The following is a 19,590-nucleotide window of genomic DNA, read 5'->3' on the forward strand; positions in this document are numbered from 1 at the left end:
ATGGAGGAAGACGGCGAGAGAGAGCAGAGTGAAGGAGAGAAAAAGGGCAGAGGAGAGAGGGAGGAGAAGGTGTAAGGTGCAGCTAGGTTTTTTGTTGTTCATTAGGAGTGATGAAATGATACCAAATGGGCCGGGTCGGTTTCGGGTATGGAACGGGTATGGGCTGGACGGGTAGAAATAGTGGACCGGGTATGGGCTGGTCGGTGAAGTGATAGTGTGTTGTTGGGCTGGTCGTGTGAAAGGGGTAGTGGGTAATTATTTGGTTGATTGTGTTTGTTGTTTAGGCCATTAATTTGGCTTATTTTTTTCTGAATTTCCTGGCCTTTTTCCTCCTTTAGTTTAATTATTTTTTGGGCTTCTAATTTAACAACTAATACAATATATATTATGTGAAGACAAATAATAATTAGTATGTAGAAAGTAAAGGATTTAATAAAAGTAAAATTAATTTAACGTGTACAAATCCTAAAATGAAACGATGACGAACCATTTAAAATTTGTGATAAAGTAATACTATTAATGTTGATAGTAGAATAGTGAAAATGAAAGTAATGATATTAATAGTAGTAGAAATAGTAGTGAAAATAAAATACTTAGCTCGTCAATAAATTTAGAAGCCCGAAGAAATAAATTAGAATAAAGGAGGGACAAAATTGGGTGTCAACAGATGCCCCTCTTCAACTGGAGACGATGTAAGAGTTTTCGGGCGAAGAATTTGACGTAGTAGCCAATTTTGTTCCGACCAATGAATACGAACTTGGAAGAATTTGAAAAAATATGGGCAGAAAGGATGGTTGGAAAACATTATGGGATGGAAAGAATTATAGTCGAACCCAATCTCGAGTCGCCTACATATCTCGAGTTTCGTGAGAATCAAGCTGTGTGTAGTTCAAAAGAAGCGGGTCGATATGGACGCTACGCTTTTGCCCTAGTGTTGAACTATGGTGAGACTGGGATATAGTAAAGCTACAAGATTGTGAAAGGAGTTGATTGAGTAGAGTCTTAGCGGTGGATATGAAAGAAAAATTAACCTACGTATCACATGTTTGTGGACGTAGGCGGAGTTGAGTTCGAGAGTAGATTCGTGACCTTTGCTTGTGAGTTTGATATTCCTTTTCAGCAAATTTGCCCCAGTTCACTGCATAAGATAAAGTTTCACGTTGCGCTGTATCTCTGTAGATCGTATTTTCTGTCAAAACTGAAATTCATGTCAAAATTAGTAATAAAAGTCTAGGGTAAAGTTGAAAGTGCAAAACTTATAAAGAGTATAAAATGATAATAAATATGAATGTGGGAATGAAGACGAAGCCGTGTGGCTTATAATGAAGCCGTGTGTTCAAATGTTGTCTCTGGTTGTCTTCAGGGACTTGAATGAATGTATGATATGTATGCCGAGGAGGTAATAACATCTCCAGTTGTATTTGGAGATTTTAATGATAGCAATAAGGCCTCCGGCTGTCTTCCGGGACTTGATGATAAATGATGTCTGTGAAATTTAAGGTAAAGTCATTAAAGTAGGTAAAGTGGATGATAAAGTAAAGTAATAAAATAGAGAGTAAAGTAAAAATGCAGTCGTTTGGCTTATGAAAATGTGGTTGTATAGCCATATAATGTCTCCAGTTGCTTTGGGGGACTTGATGGTAAATGATATGTTGATGAGGCCCTACAGCCAAACTATGTCTCCGGTTGTTTCGGGGACTCGATGATATCTGCGAAATTAAGGTAAAGTTATTAAAGTGAATGATAAGGTAATTGATGAAGTAGAAAGTGAAGTAAGAGTGCAGCCATCTGGCTTATGAAAATGAGGCTGTATAGCCATATGATATCTCCGGTTGTCTTCGGGGACTTGATGAAGATTCCCGTAAAATCCAGGGTAAAGTCGTAAAGTGGATGATGTCTCCGGTTGTCTTCGGAGACTTAATGATAATTCCTGTAAAGTTCAGGGTAAAGTCATTAAAGTTGGTAAAGTGAATGATAAAGTAGAGAGTAAAGTCATAGTGTAGCCGTCTGACTTATGCATATGAGGCTGTATAGCCGAATGATGCCCTCGGTTGTCTTCGGAGACTTAATGATAATCCCTGCAAAGTTCAGGATAAAGTCGTTAAAGTTGGTAAAGTAAATGATAAAGTAATTGGTAAAGTAAAGTAATGGTGTAGCCGTTTGGCTAATGCGGAAGAGGCTGAATAGTCAAATGATGCCTCTGGTTGTCTTCGGAGACTTAACGTTGATTCCTGTAAAGTTTAGGGTAAAGTGGTTAAAGTAGGTAAAGTGAATGATAAAATAATTGATAAAGTATGGCGTAAAGTGATAGCATAGCCGTTTGGCTGATGATGTTGACGGTATCATGACAGGCCAAACTAATGACACGTAATCCTGATTTAATTCATCTTCAATCTCGACAACCTACAAAATAGGTATATTTGTTAATAAAGTCATAAAGTTATTGTGATAAAAAATAAAATTAAAGATAAAGTTGGAAATAAAGCCGTTTGGCTTTTGAGGCGAGGCCATAATGAGTCAAATGATGCTTTTCGGCCATGATTGATAGGCTTGACTGTTGATCTTGCGGTTTTAGGTTCCTGCACTCAAAGAAAAATTCTTAGTTTGGGAGGGGGAAGTTGATTCGCGTTGACTCGAAGCTTGACGTTGTTGACGCTCCATTCGTCTTGTTTGTTTGGATCTTGTGATCTCCGTTCAAGCCTCGGTAGGTGAATAGTAGTGAAACAATTGAAAGAAAGTGTCTCATTTGAAAAATATACATATGTAAGTGTATGTATATAAGGAAAGATATATATGTGAATATATGTATGTAAGTTGTAAAACATTTCTGCCAACTTCAGATTGAGATATTTCTGAAACAATTGAAAGGTCATTCGTCTAAAATACTTCCTGTCTAATAGCCTTCATCTTGTCAATGTCTAACTCTACTCTTGTCTAATCTTTCAAGATATGCCCTAGTTTTGATTCAGAAGGGTGTACTAAACCTATGTTATGGTGTGACCGAACCTTATATAGGTTGCCTACGTATCCCTCCAAGGGAATCAGGTCAGAACGTAGTTCGTAAGGTACATAAGTATGGTTTGAGATTTTCTAATAAAGGGACCGAACCCGATGTGGATTGCCTACGTATCCCACCAAGGGAATCAGGTCAGCGTAGTTCTGTTATGTGAATGGTAAAAGGTTTATTGGACTTCTACCTAAATGTGCCTGACCCGTATATTGATAGTCTACGAATCCCGCCGAGGGAATCAGGCCATGTGTAGTTCTCCTTACATAAGGATTTTTGAATTTTCTGTTATAATGCAACCGAGCCCTATGTGGGCTGCCTACGTATCCCACCAAGGGAATCAGGTCAGCGTAATTCGTATGTGTATTAAAGGAAAGGTTGCCAACTAGGCTGTCTAATCTAATGTCGACCTTTGATTTCTTCTTGACTGATAGCCTTCATGCTTATGTCGTTGTCTATCGGCTATTTCAATTTCTTCCGAGTGGAATCTTGTCTTGTCCTCTAGTTTTCTTTGTTACTCTCTCGAGACGTATGTTATTCGTTTGTTCATTTTATGTCATAATCATAGAGTTGGCAGATTCGATTAAAAAAAAGTAGAAAATAACAATAATAGACAATTAAGGAAAATCAGAAATGCATTCATAGATTTTGCAATTAAGTTTTCAAAAGATGAGGCAAAACAACAAGAGTTTTGAGCATGATTCAAGCCTCAATTTTAAAATCGTGTTATTTCAAAAGTTTTCTACATGTTCAAACTACCAGGACTCCTGGCGAACCAGGGACGGAGTAAGAGTCCAATTTTTTCAAAGTCTCTCCTGGTTCGGCACCCCGGATGATCGGTGTCTCGGTGTCAACACGAATCAACTCTGTTGGGGATATAAGAACATAAAAATGTAAATGATGTCAGTCTCATAACATATCTAGGTAAAGTCATGATCACATAGAGTCAAGTTTGTCATGTAGCAAATAATTCATCAGATAAAGTCAAACAAGTTGTCAAACAAATGTAAATGAGCATATCAAACAATAACTCGTCCTAATATGCATGTGACCTCTTTGTGCCAGAGGTAGGCCTAACGCTTGTTTGAAGGGTAAAGTGTGTCATAATACGTCATCCCATTGCTTTTGGCTAATTAAACAAATTCTATTTCCCAAAATAAAGAACAAAAGTAATGTATTACATATTAAACATAAAGTGTTTCCTAAATAAAGTAGATACAATTTCCTATGTCTAACTTCTAGCTCCAGTGTGTGATGTCCTTGATCTTCGTCATTGTTGTACTCCAATGCAAATCCATACCTGTCATAGAAACGTTAGTCGTCCCTTCCCTCCTAAAGTTTAATTAATTAAAGCAAATAGTCCATATTTAGGCACAGTTATCCTTCAAACATGCACATAAAGTATGATTAGTGTCACTCGGGGTCGTGAACCCACTTGGACGTTTGGGTAAAGTCATCTAATGGGTTTAATACACCAAGGGTATTAAACCTCCTAGGTCATGAAATGTATGCTCCTAATAAAGGGTGTTGGTTTAGCTCTACCCTAGGTTGACTAAGAGTGAGTTTCTTATGACACAGGTTCTCCCAAGTGGACAACTTGGGAGTGGAAAGTCTGTGGCTGTCGACTGCACCGCCAATCGACTAAATCCACAAGATCAGTCCAACTAAAGGGTGATTTAGTAGTGCACGGCCGCGAACCGCGAAACCGCTTTAAGTGTGTGAATTTGTGTGAATATTCCAGGAGTTGAGGAAAATGATACGGGATGACAGTTTATCAAAGCAGTAACACGTAAATAGTTTATATCAAACAAACAATTAATAGCATGTAAAAATAGTTAATAACAAATAAAGTAATTAAAACAAACACACAAAGCCTATTTAAAACTAAGTCCGTTATGGTTAGAACCTAAGTGAGTCCCCAGCAGAGTCGCCAAGCTGTTATACCCTATTTTAACCAGAGTCAAAATAGTTTACAACATCCCGATAATTCCGGGGTTAATTAAAGTACAGGAGTCGCCACCTAATTATTTATGGTGAATTAGGACACCTAAAGTTCGTTAAAGTTATTTTCTAAAGTTAACTCCGTTTAAGGTCTACGAAACTTAAAATTCTAAGTAAAGGTTCAACTAATCTAGAGGGAAGGTATTAGTCATCCTCTAAATTCCATTAATAATGGTTAACCGACCGGACTTGCAATTAATTAGGCTAGGTGTAAGTATAATATTATAGAAAAGAAAATAGCTTTGTAAGTATTGCTAAAGTTATAGATAGATATATAAGAATGCTATTTAAAATAGGACTTGTAAGAAATAATAATATACATAAAAGAGTTTAGTTATAATAATATACATAAAAGAGTTTAGTTATAAACTGCAAGAGAGCGGGATATGTAACGTTTTAAACATAGTTGAAAATAACTCAAAAGGGGAGGTCTTGACTAATTTTGTTTTAAGAGTACGGACAAGATAGGATTTTTCTTTTTCCTTTTTATTATGTGTATTAACTATGCCTAACTGAAAATGTCCGTGATTGATTCAAACTTGAAGAGTTGTTGATAAAGTATACTTGAGTTCGTACTTACGTCTTAGTGACATTTCAAAAATTTCTAAGATAATAAGAATAGGACGTACTCTTAATTCAAAATAGATGTTCACGACTTCACGTCTTTGAAGATCAATTGTGTAATATAAGTGAATACTATAAGTACTATAAACAATTTTAGAAATAGACAAAATAAATAAATAAAAAGAACAAAGCCGGTGGAATTAACTAATAGTTTTCCCTTAAGATGACTACTTATTGTTTCTACAACTACCCATACTAATTCCCTATAATTCGTATAAGCTAAGAGGCAAAAATAAAGTGTTAGTCATACAAGGTAAATCAAAAATACACAACAAAAAATAAGATAGAAGGAAAGAAGAGCAAATGGATCAGTCCATTTTTTAAGACTACTGCTGCAGCCTGTTTTGTTATTGGGCTTTGGCCCAGAAAGTCTTTTTTTTTATTTTTTTTATTTTGTTGCTGTGGGCAGGCTAGACAAGAGAGGAGGAGATCACGTTGGGCTATGACCCAACACCGAATGCGGGAGATGATGAGTCCCTCGGACTCGTACGCGGAGGTCATGCATAAAAATGAAAGAAAAAGGATTAATATGTGATCCATAAATAAGACTAAGCATATACAATGTAAATTCAAAAGAGGGGACAGATTTGAATTGTTACGACCAATTCCCCTAATGAAAGAAATCAAGTGAACACACACCACAATTTATGAGCCAAAACATACACGCGGACAGAATAGACGTTATGGCAAAGTCAAGACAAGATGGTACTTTAGTAGTTGGTCGATATCAATTCCTACTGAGAATACCGAAAGAGTTGAAAATGCTCTTGTTCACACTAAACAGAGGACATTCAAGAACAACACACTTGTATCTATAATAACATGATAAGTGGGAATTATATCTTGATAATTTTTCCTCGAAGCAGGGGATTGCCCATGTTTAACGTACTGACAGTTTCCAAACGAAACAGTAAGAGCAAAAAAAAAAATCAATGACTACAGCGGTCTTTTGATTCGTTTTTAAAATCCAGAATAGTTGTCAAGTAATAAACTTCACGCGTGGGACGAGACTAAAAATGAAGAAAAATGATTGTCTCTTCCATTTTCAAGAAAATAGATTTTCAGCCCAGTAGGCGTTAAATAATAGAAATAAGTGAAGCAAAAGGAAAGAATTACATAAAGTTAATTGACATTAATATGCGGAATACAAATTCCTCTGTATGATTCTAGTTCATTCTTGATCAATGTAGATGGAAATATTAAAGCAGCGAGCAACCAATAAGTCCAAGAAACTAAAAGTTTACTATCAAATGAAATCAAACTTAAACCAAAGAGTCCTCTGCCATCAGAAATAAATTGACAAGAATTTTAGAGATCAAAAGAGAGTAATTGTTGGCAAAGTTAAACTAAAGCCACGCAATTTCATCTCCAAAGCTCAACAAACAGCAGCAAAAAGATTGCACATGGATATCGCTTTTCAAAAGAAAACAGCCACAAACAAACTTTGAGCAAAGGAAGAGGAAGAAAGAGGACAATAAACACCTATTCATATCTTCAACATTTCAGAGAAAAGAACTAAACCTAGGGGATTGAAAGCTTCATTATAGTCTAGCTTAGACCCTCAGGACGAACACACCAAACTTTAAACATTGTTTCAAAATTCAAATCCTTTCATATATGCGAGGTTCCCTCGACAAGCTTAGCAGACACGATTAACCGATCACCCAATCTAAACTAACATATGCTTAATCCAATGACATTCAAACAAACAAATGTAAGCTGAAAGCGCGAGATTAATCTAAACTTTCACATAAAGCCAACACGGTCACAGAACTAAACTAAACAAGACTAAACATGCTTAATACGACCAAAATAACTGCAAACGGGCTAAGGCACAACTAAGCAGGAAAATCACATAGACAGTTCAGGGCACTCAAACAAACACTGAAATAAATCAAAGGCAAGAAATTTACCCGCTTCGGGTGCATTGAACTGGGCGTCGACGGCCTCGAATCTACTCTATCGTATTGACAGATCCGACCTTTGAGCCCAGTAAATTCGACTAAAAGTGTTCAGGGCTTTAATGAACTAAAGTTTTGTATTTCTTTTAGGCGAATCAAGTAAAACACTAAAAAAATTGAGAGCCGAGCTTTTTTCTTTCTTCGGCTGAACTTAGAGATCTATTTATAGTAGACGAAACTAGGGTTTGTCCTTGTTTTTGGGCGGGATTCCAAGTTGAATTTCGAAAATGAATCACAAAAAGACGCTGAATCTGAAACCCTCTGTTTTGTATCCATAGATTTTCAGATAAAGCAAAAGTATTTTTTGTCATCTCGTGTTGACTCGATCGTTGAAGACAGGAGAGAGAGAAACTTGTATAGAAATGGCAAGACCAAATCTGCCATGGCTGAAAACTAATTCGTTTCTTGTTTGGAAGAGGAAAGATGTGAGAGAGAGAGGAACGAAGAGGGAGGAGAAGACGAGAAAGAGATGCGGCTGATGAAGAAAAAATGATGAAACCTAATGTTTCATCTTTGTTTCAACAATCGGGTCGGGTCGGGTGATCATTTGGGTAATGTGCTGATCTGTTTTGGGCTGGCCGGGTAGGAAATAATGGGCTGCGGATTTTAAAAGGGGTAGTGGGCTGGTTTGTTAAACAAATGGACTGGTGGATCTGAATTTTTGGCCCTTTCCCTCCTTTAATTTAATTATTTTTTGGGCTTCTAATTTAATAACTAGTATAATATATATACTATGATAATTAGTGATTAATATGTAGGAAATAAAGGACTTGATAAAGTATAATTAATTTAACGGGCACAAAATCCGAAAATAAATGATGACGAACCATTTTGAAATTTGTGATAAAGTAATATTAGTAATGTTGATAGTAAAAATAATGAAAATGAAAGTAAGGATATTAATAGTAGTAAAAATAAAAAATAGTAGCGAAAACAAAGTATTTAGCTCGTTAATAAATTTAGAAGCTCCAGGAAATAAATTGAAATAAAGGAAGGACAAAATTGAGTGTCAACAATGAATACTTAGTAATATCATATTAAGATAAACAAGCAACCTTCTATTACCAAAGCTATTAATATGTTAGTTTAACTAAGTAAGCCTCTGAATCATGTTTTTAGATATAAGTTGACGTCTAAACTGATTCGAATAAGTCTAATACAAGCTAGTAATTCTCAGTTGAGGCTAAACAGAACACATAGACATGTTCATTCACTTGGCTAGATAACAGGGAAGATCTATATTGAGATTGAAACTAGTGATTAGTAGCATTTGTTATGCACAAGATTCAAATACCAGTAGACAAAACACGCAAGCATGTGGTTAAACTTTCATTACTAACATACTCTTGACTAAGGCAGCAAATGAAACAAAAACTAAGCTATGCCAAGTTAACTTTAGCAACATGATTTGACTAAAACAGTAAATAAAGCACAAAAACTATGCTAAACATGTTGACATCATCATAACTTAACTGAAAGAGTAAATAAAGCGCAAAATTGAACTAACTAAACTATTACTAACAACATAATTCAACTGAAATGGCCAATAAACCACAAAATGAATTATACTAGACTACTACTACTAAGCATAACTAAACAAAGATAGGAACTAACACACATAAAATATATCCTAAACTAGCAATTAACATGGCTATCTTCTAACACATAAACAGAAAAAGGAAAACAACCAATAAACACAGAAATAACTAAAGGAGTGATAAGTTCACCTGTTTCGAGTGCAGCGAACTGAGTGAATATTAAAGGAGTTGAGGAAAATGATACGGGATGACAGTTTATCAAAGCAGTAACACGTAAATAGTTTATATCAAACAAACAATTAATAGCATGTAAAAATAGTTAATAACAAATAAAGTAATTAAAACAAACACACAAAGCCTATTTAAAACTAAGTCCGTTATGGTTAGAACCTAAGTGAGTCCCCAGCAGAGTCGCCAAGCTGTTATACCCTATTTTAACCAGAGTCAAAATAGTTTACAACATCCCGATAATTCCGGGGTTAATTAAAGTACAGGAGTCGCCACCTAATTATTTATGGTGAATTAGGACACCTAAAGTTCGTTAAAGTTATTTTCTAAAGTTAACTCCGTTTAAGGTCTACGAAACTTAAAATTCTAAGTAAAGGTTCAACTAATCTAGAGGGAAGGTATTAGTCATCCTCTAAATTCCATTAATAATGGTTAACCGACCGGACTTGCAATTAATTAGGCTAGGTGTAAGTATAATATTATAGAAAAGAAAATAGCTTTGTAAGTATTGCTAAAGTTATAGATAGATATATAAGAATGCTATTTAAAATAGGACTTGTAAGAAATAATAATATACATAAAAGAGTTTAGTTATAATAATATACATAAAAGAGTTTAGTTATAAACTGCAAGAGAGCGGGATATGTAACGTTTTAAACATAGTTGAAAATAACTCAAAAGGGGAGGTCTTGACTAATTTTGTTTTAAGAGTACGGACAAGATAGGATTTTTCTTTTTCCTTTTTATTATGTGTATTAACTATGCCTAACTGAAAATGTCCGTGATTGATTCAAACTTGAAGAGTTGTTGATAAAGTATACTTGAGTTCGTACTTACGTCTTAGTGACATTTCAAAAATTTCTAAGATAATAAGAATAGGACGTACTCTTAATTCAAAATAGATGTTCACGACTTCACGTCTTTGAAGATCAATTGTGTAATATAAGTGAATACTATAAGTACTATAAACAATTTTAGAAATAGACAAAATAAATAAATAAAAAGAACAAAGCCGGTGGAATTAACTAATAGTTTTCCCTTAAGATGACTACTTATTGTTTCTACAACTACCCATACTAATTCCCTATAATTCGTATAAGCTAAGAGGCAAAAATAAAGTGTTAGTCATACAAGGTAAATCAAAAATACACAACAAAAAATAAGATAGAAGGAAAGAAGAGCAAATGGATCAGTCCATTTTTTAAGACTACTGCTGCAGCCTGTTTTGTTATTGGGCTTTGGCCCAGAAAGTCTTTTTTTTTATTTTTTTTATTTTGTTGCTGTGGGCAGGCTAGACAAGAGAGGAGGAGATCACGTTGGGCTATGACCCAACACCGAATGCGGGAGATGATGAGTCCCTCGGACTCGTACGCGGAGGTCATGCATAAAAATGAAAGAAAAAGGATTAATATGTGATCCATAAATAAGACTAAGCATATACAATGTAAATTCAAAAGAGGGGACAGATTTGAATTGTTACGACCAATTCCCCTAATGAAAGAAATCAAGTGAACACACACCACAATTTATGAGCCAAAACATACACGCGGACAGAATAGACGTTATGGCAAAGTCAAGACAAGATGGTACTTTAGTAGTTGGTCGATATCAATTCCTACTGAGAATACCGAAAGAGTTGAAAATGCTCTTGTTCACACTAAACAGAGGACATTCAAGAACAACACACTTGTATCTATAATAACATGATAAGTGGGAATTATATCTTGATAATTTTTCCTCGAAGCAGGGGATTGCCCATGTTTAACGTACTGACAGTTTCCAAACGAAACAGTAAGAGCAAAAAAAAAAATCAATGACTACAGCGGTCTTTTGATTCGTTTTTAAAATCCAGAATAGTTGTCAAGTAATAAACTTCACGCGTGGGACGAGACTAAAAATGAAGAAAAATGATTGTCTCTTCCATTTTCAAGAAAATAGATTTTCAGCCCAGTAGGCGTTAAATAATAGAAATAAGTGAAGCAAAAGGAAAGAATTACATAAAGTTAATTGACATTAATATGCGGAATACAAATTCCTCTGTATGATTCTAGTTCATTCTTGATCAATGTAGATGGAAATATTAAAGCAGCGAGCAACCAATAAGTCCAAGAAACTAAAAGTTTACTATCAAATGAAATCAAACTTAAACCAAAGAGTCCTCTGCCATCAGAAATAAATTGACAAGAATTTTAGAGATCAAAAGAGAGTAATTGTTGGCAAAGTTAAACTAAAGCCACGCAATTTCATCTCCAAAGCTCAACAAACAGCAGCAAAAAGATTGCACATGGATATCGCTTTTCAAAAGAAAACAGCCACAAACAAACTTTGAGCAAAGGAAGAGGAAGAAAGAGGACAATAAACACCTATTCATATCTTCAACATTTCAGAGAAAAGAACTAAACCTAGGGGATTGAAAGCTTCATTATAGTCTAGCTTAGACCCTCAGGACGAACACACCAAACTTTAAACATTGTTTCAAAATTCAAATCCTTTCATATATGCGAGGTTCCCTCGACAAGCTTAGCAGACACGATTAACCGATCACCCAATCTAAACTAACATATGCTTAATCCAATGACATTCAAACAAACAAATGTAAGCTGAAAGCGCGAGATTAATCTAAACTTTCACATAAAGCCAACACGGTCACAGAACTAAACTAAACAAGACTAAACATGCTTAATACGACCAAAATAACTGCAAACGGGCTAAGGCACAACTAAGCAGGAAAATCACATAGACAGTTCAGGGCACTCAAACAAACACTGAAATAAATCAAAGGCAAGAAATTTACCCGCTTCGGGTGCATTGAACTGGGCGTCGACGGCCTCGAATCTACTCTATCGTATTGACAGATCCGACCTTTGAGCCCAGTAAATTCGACTAAAAGTGTTCAGGGCTTTAATGAACTAAAGTTTTGTATTTCTTTTAGGCGAATCAAGTAAAACACTAAAAAAATTGAGAGCCGAGCTTTTTTCTTTCTTCGGCTGAACTTAGAGATCTATTTATAGTAGACGAAACTAGGGTTTGTCCTTGTTTTTGGGCGGGATTCCAAGTTGAATTTCGAAAATGAATCACAAAAAGACGCTGAATCTGAAACCCTCTGTTTTGTATCCATAGATTTTCAGATAAAGCAAAAGTATTTTTTGTCATCTCGTGTTGACTCGATCGTTGAAGACAGGAGAGAGAGAAACTTGTATAGAAATGGCAAGACCAAATCTGCCATGGCTGAAAACTAATTCGTTTCTTGTTTGGAAGAGGAAAGATGTGAGAGAGAGAGGAACGAAGAGGGAGGAGAAGACGAGAAAGAGATGCGGCTGATGAAGAAAAAATGATGAAACCTAATGTTTCATCTTTGTTTCAACAATCGGGTCGGGTCGGGTGATCATTTGGGTAATGTGCTGATCTGTTTTGGGCTGGCCGGGTAGGAAATAATGGGCTGCGGATTTTAAAAGGGGTAGTGGGCTGGTTTGTTAAACAAATGGACTGGTGGATCTGAATTTTTGGCCCTTTCCCTCCTTTAATTTAATTATTTTTTGGGCTTCTAATTTAATAACTAGTATAATATATATACTATGATAATTAGTGATTAATATGTAGGAGATAAAGGACTTGATAAAGTATAATTAATTTAACGGGCACAAAATCCGAAAATAAATGATGACGAACCATTTTGAAATTTGTGATAAAGTAATATTAGTAATGTTGATAGTAAAAATAATGAAAATGAAAGTAAGGATATTAATAGTAGTAAAAATAAAAAATAGTAGCGAAAACAAAGTATTTAGCTCGTTAATAAATTTAGAAGCTCCAGGAAATAAATTGAAATAAAGGAAGGACAAAATTGAGTGTCAACAATGAATACTTAGTAATATCATATTAAGATAAACAAGCAACCTTCTATTACCAAAGCTATTAATATGTTAGTTTAACTAAGTAAGCCTCTGAATCATGTTTTTAGATATAAGTTGACGTCTAAACTGATTCGAATAAGTCTAATACAAGCTAGTAATTCTCAGTTGAGGCTAAACAGAACACATAGACATGTTCATTCACTTGGCTAGATAACAGGGAAGATCTATATTGAGATTGAAACTAGTGATTAGTAGCATTTGTTATGCACAAGATTCAAATACCAGTAGACAAAACACGCAAGCATGTGGTTAAACTTTCATTACTAACATACTCTTGACTAAGGCAGCAAATGAAACAAAAACTAAGCTATGCCAAGTTAACTTTAGCAACATGATTTGACTAAAACAGTAAATAAAGCACAAAAACTATGCTAAACATGTTGACATCATCATAACTTAACTGAAAGAGTAAATAAAGCGCAAAATTGAACTAACTAAACTATTACTAACAACATAATTCAACTGAAATGGCCAATAAACCACAAAATGAATTATACTAGACTACTACTACTAAGCATAACTAAACAAAGATAGGAACTAACACACATAAAATATATCCTAAACTAGCAATTAACATGGCTATCTTCTAACACATAAACAGAAAAAGGAAAACAACCAATAAACACAGAAATAACTAAAGGAGTGATAAGTTCACCTGTTTCGAGTGCAGCGAACTGAGTGAATATTAAAGGAGTTGAGGAAAATGATACGGGATGACAGTTTATCAAAGCAGTAACACGTAAATAGTTTATATCAAACAAACAATTAATAGCATGTAAAAATAGTTAATAACAAATAAAGTAATTAAAACAAACACACAAAGCCTATTTAAAACTAAGTCCGTTATGGTTAGAACCTAAGTGAGTCCCCAGCAGAGTCGCCAAGCTGTTATACCCTATTTTAACCAGAGTCAAAATAGTTTACAACATCCCGATAATTCCGGGGTTAATTAAAGTACAGGAGTCGCCACCTAATTATTTATGGTGAATTAGGACACCTAAAGTTCGTTAAAGTTATTTTCTAAAGTTAACTCCGTTTAAGGTCTACGAAACTTAAAATTCTAAGTAAAGGTTCAACTAATCTAGAGGGAAGGTATTAGTCATCCTCTAAATTCCATTAATAATGGTTAACCGACCGGACTTGCAATTAATTAGGCTAGGTGTAAGTATAATATTATAGAAAAGAAAATAGCTTTGTAAGTATTGCTAAAGTTATAGATAGATATATAAGAATGCTATTTAAAATAGGACTTGTAAGAAATAATAATATACATAAAAGAGTTTAGTTATAATAATATACATAAAAGAGTTTAGTTATAAACTGCAAGAGAGCGGGATATGTAACGTTTTAAACATAGTTGAAAATAACTCAAAAGGGGAGGTCTTGACTAATTTTGTTTTAAGAGTACGGACAAGATAGGATTTTTCTTTTTCCTTTTTATTATGTGTATTAACTATGCCTAACTGAAAATGTCCGTGATTGATTCAAACTTGAAGAGTTGTTGATAAAGTATACTTGAGTTCGTACTTACGTCTTAGTGACATTTCAAAAATTTCTAAGATAATAAGAATAGGACGTACTCTTAATTCAAAATAGATGTTCACGACTTCACGTCTTTGAAGATCAATTGTGTAATATAAGTGAATACTATAAGTACTATAAACAATTTTAGAAATAGACAAAATAAATAAATAAAAAGAACAAAGCCGGTGGAATTAACTAATAGTTTTCCCTTAAGATGACTACTTATTGTTTCTACAACTACCCATACTAATTCCCTATAATTCGTATAAGCTAAGAGGCAAAAATAAAGTGTTAGTCATACAAGGTAAATCAAAAATACACAACAAAAAATAAGATAGAAGGAAAGAAGAGCAAATGGATCAGTCCATTTTTTAAGACTACTGCTGCAGCCTGTTTTGTTATTGGGCTTTGGCCCAGAAAGTCTTTTTTTTTATTTTTTTTATTTTGTTGCTGTGGGCAGGCTAGACAAGAGAGGAGGAGATCACGTTGGGCTATGACCCAACACCGAATGCGGGAGATGATGAGTCCCTCGGACTCGTACGCGGAGGTCATGCATAAAAATGAAAGAAAAAGGATTAATATGTGATCCATAAATAAGACTAAGCATATACAATGTAAATTCAAAAGAGGGGACAGATTTGAATTGTTACGACCAATTCCCCTAATGAAAGAAATCAAGTGAACACACACCACAATTTATGAGCCAAAACATACACGCGGACAGAATAGACGTTATGGCAAAGTCAAGACAAGATGGTACTTTAGTAGTTGGTCGATATCAATTCCTACTGAGAATACCGAAAGAGTTGAAAATGCTCTTGTTCACACTAAACAGAGGACATTCAAGAACAACACACTTGTATCTATAATAACATGATAAGTGGGAATTATATCTTGATAATTTTTCCTCGAAGCAGGGGATTGCCCATGTTTAACGTACTGACAGTTTCCAAACGAAACAGTAAGAGCAAAAAAAAAAATCAATGACTACAGCGGTCTTTTGATTCGTTTTTAAAATCCAGAATAGTTGTCAAGTAATAAACTTCACGCGTGGGACGAGACTAAAAATGAAGAAAAATGATTGTCTCTTCCATTTTCAAGAAAATAGATTTTCAGCCCAGTAGGCGTTAAATAATAGAAATAAGTGAAGCAAAAGGAAAGAATTACATAAAGTTAATTGACATTAATATGCGGAATACAAATTCCTCTGTATGATTCTAGTTCATTCTTGATCAATGTAGATGGAAATATTAAAGCAGCGAGCAACCAATAAGTCCAAGAAACTAAAAGTTTACTATCAAATGAAATCAAACTTAAACCAAAGAGTCCTCTGCCATCAGAAATAAATTGACAAGAATTTTAGAGATCAAAAGAGAGTAATTGTTGGCAAAGTTAAACTAAAGCCACGCAATTTCATCTCCAAAGCTCAACAAACAGCAGCAAAAAGATTGCACATGGATATCGCTTTTCAAAAGAAAACAGCCACAAACAAACTTTGAGCAAAGGAAGAGGAAGAAAGAGGACAATAAACACCTATTCATATCTTCAACATTTCAGAGAAAAGAACTAAACCTAGGGGATTGAAAGCTTCATTATAGTCTAGCTTAGACCCTCAGGACGAACACACCAAACTTTAAACATTGTTTCAAAATTCAAATCCTTTCATATATGCGAGGTTCCCTCGACAAGCTTAGCAGACACGATTAACCGATCACCCAATCTAAACTAACATATGCTTAATCCAATGACATTCAAACAAACAAATGTAAGCTGAAAGCGCGAGATTAATCTAAACTTTCACATAAAGCCAACACGGTCACAGAACTAAACTAAACAAGACTAAACATGCTTAATACGACCAAAATAACTGCAAACGGGCTAAGGCACAACTAAGCAGGAAAATCACATAGACAGTTCAGGGCACTCAAACAAACACTGAAATAAATCAAAGGCAAGAAATTTACCCGCTTCGGGTGCATTGAACTGGGCGTCGACGGCCTCGAATCTACTCTATCGTATTGACAGATCCGACCTTTGAGCCCAGTAAATTCGACTAAAAGTGTTCAGGGCTTTAATGAACTAAAGTTTTGTATTTCTTTTAGGCGAATCAAGTAAAACACTAAAAAAATTGAGAGCCGAGCTTTTTTCTTTCTTCGGCTGAACTTAGAGATCTATTTATAGTAGACGAAACTAGGGTTTGTCCTTGTTTTTGGGCGGGATTCCAAGTTGAATTTCGAAAATGAATCACAAAAAGACGCTGAATCTGAAACCCTCTGTTTTGTATCCATAGATTTTCAGATAAAGCAAAAGTATTTTTTGTCATCTCGTGTTGACTCGATCGTTGAAGACAGGAGAGAGAGAAACTTGTATAGAAATGGCAAGACCAAATCTGCCATGGCTGAAAACTAATTCGTTTCTTGTTTGGAAGAGGAAAGATGTGAGAGAGAGAGGAACGAAGAGGGAGGAGAAGACGAGAAAGAGATGCGGCTGATGAAGAAAAAATGATGAAACCTAATGTTTCATCTTTGTTTCAACAATCGGGTCGGGTCGGGTGATCATTTGGGTAATGTGCTGATCTGTTTTGGGCTGGCCGGGTAGGAAATAATGGGCTGCGGATTTTAAAAGGGGTAGTGGGCTGGTTTGTTAAACAAATGGACTGGTGGATCTGAATTTTTGGCCCTTTCCCTCCTTTAATTTAATTATTTTTTGGGCTTCTAATTTAATAACTAGTATAATATATATACTATGATAATTAGTGATTAATATGTAGGAAATAAAGGACTTGATAAAGTATAATTAATTTAACGGGCACAAAATCCGAAAATAAATGATGACGAACCATTTTGAAATTTGTGATAAAGTAATATTAGTAATGTTGATAGTAAAAATAATGAAAATGAAAGTAAGGATATTAATAGTAGTAAAAATAAAAAATAGTAGCGAAAACAAAGTATTTAGCTCGTTAATAAATTTAGAAGCTCCAGGAAATAAATTGAAATAAAGGAAGGACAAAATTGAGTGTCAACAATGAATACTTAGTAATATCATATTAAGATAAACAAGCAACCTTCTATTACCAAAGCTATTAATATGTTAGTTTAACTAAGTAAGCCTCTGAATCATGTTTTTAGATATAAGTTGACGTCTAAACTGATTCGAATAAGTCTAATACAAGCTAGTAATTCTCAGTTGAGGCTAAACAGAACACATAGACATGTTCATTCACTTGGCTAGATAACAGGGAAGATCTATATTGAGATTGAAACTAGTGATTAGTAGCATTTGTTATGCACAAGATTCAAATACCAGTAGACAAAACACGCAAGCATGTGGTTAAACTTTCATTACTAACATACTCTTGACTAAGGCAGCAAATGAAACAAAAACTAAGCTATGCCAAGTTAACTTTAGCAACATGATTTGACTAAAACAGTAAATAAAGCACAAAAACTATGCTAAACATGTTGGCATCATCATAACTTAACTGAAAGAGTAAATAAAGCGCAAAATTGAACTAACTAAACTATTACTAACAACATAATTCAACTGAAATGGCCAATAAACCACAAAATGAATTATACTAGACTACTACTACTAAGCATAACTAAACAAAGATAGGAACTAACACACATAAAATATATCCTAAACTAGCAATTAACATGGCTATCTTCTAACACATAAACAGAAAAAGGAAAACAACCAATAAACACAGAAATAACTAAAGGAGTGATAAGTTCACCTGTTTCGAGTGCAGCGAACTGAGTGAATATTAAAGGAGTTGAGGAAAATGATACGGGATGACAGTTTATCAAAGCAGTAACACGTAAATAGTTTATATCAAACAAACAATTAATAGCATGTAAAAATAGTTAATAACAAATAAAGTAATTAAAACAAACACACAAAGCCTATTTAAAACTAAGTCCGTTATGGTTAGAACCTAAGTGAGTCCCCAGCAGAGTCGCCAAGCTGTTATACCCTATTTTAACCAGAGTCAAAATAGTTTACAACATCCCGATAATTCCGGGGTTAATTAAAGTACAGGAGTCGCCACCTAATTATTTATGGTGAATTAGGACACCTAAAGTTCGTTAAAGTTATTTTCTAAAGTTAACTCCGTTTAAGGTCTACGAAACTTAAAATTCTAAGTAAAGGTTCAACTAATCTAGAGGGAAGGTATTAGTCATCCTCTAAATTCCATTAATAATGGTTAACCGACCGGACTTGCAATTAATTAGGCTAGGTGTAAGTATAATATTATAGAAAAGAAAATAGCTTTGTAAGTATTGCTAAAGTTATAGATAGATATATAAGAATGCTATTTAAAATAGGACTTGTAAGAAATAATAATATACATAAAAGAGTTTAGTTATAATAATATACATAAAAGAGTTTAGTTATAAACTGCAAGAGAGCGGGATATGTAACGTTTTAAACATAGTTGAAAATAACTCAAAAGGGGAGGTCTTGACTAATTTTGTTTTAAGAGTACGGACAAGATAGGATTTTTCTTTTTCCTTTTTATTATGTGTATTAACTATGCCTAACTGAAAATGTCCGTGATTGATTCAAACTTGAAGAGTTGTTGATAAAGTATACTTGAGTTCGTACTTACGTCTTAGTGACATTTCAAAAATTTCTAAGATAATAAGAATAGGACGTACTCTTAATTCAAAATAGATGTTCACGACTTCACGTCTTTGAAGATCAATTGTGTAATATAAGTGAATACTATAAGTACTATAAACAATTTTAGAAATAGACAAAATAAATAAATAAAAAGAACAAAGCCG

At 34.4% G+C, this 19,590-nt stretch overlaps 1 pseudogene; it reads left to right on the forward strand.

Annotated features, from left to right (window-relative positions):
• The window catches only part of LOC132630318 (laccase-17-like), a 45,531-nt pseudogene continuing 25,941 nt past the window's right edge, over positions 1-19,590 (forward strand).

The sequence above is a fragment of the Lycium barbarum genome, chromosome 3 (assembly GCF_019175385.1).
Source record: "Lycium barbarum isolate Lr01 chromosome 3, ASM1917538v2, whole genome shotgun sequence".
NCBI classification, from domain to species: domain Eukaryota; kingdom Viridiplantae; phylum Streptophyta; class Magnoliopsida; order Solanales; family Solanaceae; genus Lycium; species Lycium barbarum.